This window comes from Mus musculus, chromosome 15 (assembly GCF_000001635.26).
Source record: "Mus musculus strain C57BL/6J chromosome 15, GRCm38.p6 C57BL/6J".
Taxonomy (NCBI): Eukaryota; Metazoa; Chordata; class Mammalia; order Rodentia; family Muridae; genus Mus; species Mus musculus.
In genome coordinates this window covers 6,148,928-6,152,639 of record NC_000081.6, presented here as the reverse complement: position 1 = coordinate 6,152,639, position 3,712 = coordinate 6,148,928, and the positions used below count along the sequence as shown (strand labels likewise).

Sequence of the window (3,712 nt, the reverse complement as noted above, 5' to 3'; positions counted from 1 at the left end):
TGTGTATTAAATTCTGTGCTTTCATTTCTTGCTCCAAATATACTGATGACAGTGAGAATAAAATGACTCCAGATGGGTCACATCATAGTTTTCTAGAGACGACATCATTGGCATTCCTCTGGTTATGAACTCAGGACTCCATTTGTACAAGCTGGTGTTGACAATAGACAGGTGCAGAGTGATTCTTAGCAGCTTTACACTGGAGAGCATATGGCAGAGCAAGTTCAGGTCCCTTTTGGAAAGTTCTAGAAAAGCCTAAACATCATGTGTAAATGCCACAACTATAGCTACTGGATGTGACAAAATATCAATATTCTCCCATATTCTTCTTCTTTTTTTTTTTTTTTCCATGTTCACCAGGACTCATCATTCCCAGCTGCAGTTCTAGTTGCCTAGATTAAATATTTGCTTTCTGGGTTTTTGCAGTTAGTTGCATCTTACAGGTTGAGATTTGGCGAATTGGATACAGATAGGAGTGCTGCATATGAATTTAGGAGAGGCAGTGTGCTCTTCTTTCCCTGCTTCCACTATTGGGTGAGGTGCACACACTATGGCCACAGCCTTAACAGTTACACTAGACTATAGGAAGAAAGCCACATACTGAGATAGACAGAGTCATGCTGAAAGGAGCTTGTGTACCAAAGCAAGAGAGAGTGCAGTGGAGAAGCTTCATCATGGGAAAACCACCTCCTGATCATTTCCCTCAACAGGAGCAGGCACCTCTCTAACTCCTTTGTCTGCTCTTGGGACTCCTTTCTTCTTATTGGGTTGCCTTGTCTAGACTCAATAAGAGGGCTTTTGCTTTGTCTTATTGTATCTTCTTTTGCCATGTTTGGTTATTTCCTTTTGGAAGCCTGCTCTTTTCTGAATGGAAACAGAGGGGTAAATGAATCTGAGGGAGAGGAGAGGTGGGGGGGGGGTGGGCTGGGAGGAGTTGGGGTAGAGGAAACTGGTCAGTATGTAATATATGAGAAAAGAATTTATTTCAATAAAAAAGAACAGAGAGAGATATCAACATCTCATTTCTAAGGAACATTATTATTGGGGTTTAAGAGATGGCCCAACAATTAAGAGCACACACTACTCTTGCAGAGAATCTTAGTTGATTTCAAGTGCTCTATGAGGTGGTTCATGATGAATCTAACAGCTGAATCTAACAGTGATGCACTCGCACTTATATGCACCTACCTCCCAAACAGGGACACACACACATAGTTAAAATGGTGAGAAAGTATTACAAAGGAATAATACTATCATTTTATTATTTCTTGCTATAAAAATAGAATTTTCACTTGCCTGTATAGGCATTGCAGTTGTGGCTGTTGTGTCACATGTGTGTCTGTAGGTGGCAGAAAGGAAAGAGGCAATGTCTACAGCCAGTATTCTGACCTATGAACATCTGAATGATTAGTAGTATAACATTCTCTTAAAAAAAGCAAGCTTGAGATGGCCTTCAGTCTGGAGCCATGGGGTCTAGACAGAAGGCTATCCTGAGATGAACACCAGTTCAGCACCAGGGAGGCTTCGACAGACTCCAAGGATGGGGACAAGCTCTAGAACAGAAGAAACCTGCCAGGGACAGGGTGGAAGTGACCCAGAAAACTGGCCTTACCCCTTACCTGCTGCAGCATTTTCAAGAACATACCCTGAACCTTGCCTGGGCAGCTCAGTAGAGCTGACCTTGGTGGCAGAGGCACTGCTGAGTCACTGAGGGAGTGATCATGGGAGATCTTGCCCAGCTATTTGTCTGTCTTGTGGTGACATGGGAGAGGGAGAGATACCCTTCCCAACCCTCATTCCTTGCCACCTATGGCAGGCAGGAGATCTGGCTCTGGCATCATGACAGCAAGAGAGATGTCCCTGACCCTCACCTGTTATGGCACTCAGGAGACTGGGCCCTGCACCTTGCCTGGGTAGTATGTGGAGGTGGCATGGGTGGTGGGGATTGCTGGTGAGCTGTCCTGAGGGTGTGAGAATGGGAAAGCTGGTGGGTTGATCAGCTTAAATACCTCTTAGGTTCACATCCTGGGCTTTGAATGTCCATCTCAGAATCTTCCACATCGATGAGTTGCTGGAGAGTAGGAAGGGGCCCAGTCCTACAGATGCAAAACCACAGAATTTCCATAACATAGTTCAGCAACAGGATATCAGAAAGGGGTCTCAGTGAGGTTAAAGTATTGATAGAATAGCAGAAGCTAGAAACCTTGTACCAGGCCAACAAGTCATTGCAATGAACATTTACAAGCAAAGAATTATAGACACACTACAGTTTCCACAACAATACTTTTTTCCCTCTGTTGCCAGGAGGTTGCAAGGGTGGAGGCATGGGTGGATCTGACTGGAATTGGGGTGCATGGGAAATTCACAAAGAACCAAGAAACAGTTAAGAAAAAAAAAGCAGAAATTTCATTGAAACATCTACTTTGGTTTTGTATTTAGAAATTTAGGCCTCTGAAATCCCATGCATGTATTATGATTTAAATAGCACTGGGAATTTTGAGCTCATACCTAAGTCATTCATAGGGTATCTATGTTACTCCAGGTCTGGAGAGGGAGCAGAAGAGATGGGAGCACTTGAGTTCATTCCTGCATTTATTCAACTGCCTTAGCTTAGTGTTTGATGTACAGAGTTAGATTAATTCTGGATAAAATACACATAATAAGTCCTCTGAGGTTTATACTGTTATTAACCTCATTACAGGGTTCAGAAAGAGAAGGTCATCTCTATGTTTCCACTGGTTTTTGTGAAATTTCCTGTTCTATTCTAATAAGTATCGTATTTGCTACGTAAATGCAGTCATGCTTTTCCTGAAGATGCTCCTTAAGTTTTCCTGCTGTGTTCAGTAATTGCATATAGTGGGAAGATGGTTAGCATCACAAGGGGCAGCATCCTGCTTTGCAGCCTCACTGACATCATCAACAGAAGGCTCTTGGTTCAGTCACTCAACAGTCAATGGGCACTTACTATGTGTCAGTACCTGGTCTATGGCAAGGGGGGGGGGCAGATAATACAAGATGAGAGATACTGTTTTGTTTTGCTTTGCTTTTTTTTTTTTTTTTCCTTTCTTTTGTGGAGAAGATGCTTGCATTTCCTATTTCTTGGCTTGAGTACTCTATTTTGTCTTTCTCATTTTCTTTTTTTTTTCTTTCTTTTTCTTTTTTTTTCTCCATTTTTTATTAGGTATTTAGCTCATTTACATTTCCAATGCTATACCAAAAGTCCCCCATACCCACCCCCCCACTCCCCTACCCACCCACTCCCCCTTTTTGGCCCTGGCGTTCCCCTGTACTGGGGCATATAAAGTTTGCAAGTCCAATGGGCCTCTCTTTGCAGTGATGGCCAACTAGGCCATCTTTTGATACATATGCAACTAGAGACAAGAGCTCCAGGGTACTGCTTAGTTCATATTGTTGTTCCACCTATAGGGTTGCAGTTCCCTTTAGTTCCTTGGGTGCTTTCTCTAGTTCCTCCATTGGGGGCCCTTTCTCATCTTCTAATGAGACTATAGCCACTTTTTTTTTTCATTTACAAGACTTTCCATTGTCATTCATCTGTATTTCTTATTTTTTTCCATCTTCCCTTTTAAAAAACTTCTTTACTTATCTATGTGACTTTTAAAAGTTTTCATGTGGCTTGGCTTCTGTTTTAGGTATTTGCTTTTGTTACTTAATCTACATCAGTTTTTCTTCAACCATAGCAATCTCTTGAAAA

The 3,712-nt window shown here is 42.1% G+C and overlaps 1 non-coding gene across 1 annotated transcript; it reads left to right on the top strand.

The window, feature by feature from the left end:
• The first annotated feature begins 1,291 nt into the window (after positions 1-1,291).
• On the top strand, positions 1,292-1,423 carry Gm23139. The gene has a single exon (XR_003951688.1). It is a non-coding gene; the product is annotated as a small nucleolar RNA SNORA17 (small nucleolar RNA).
• The last annotated feature ends 2,289 nt before the right edge of the window (positions 1,424-3,712 follow it).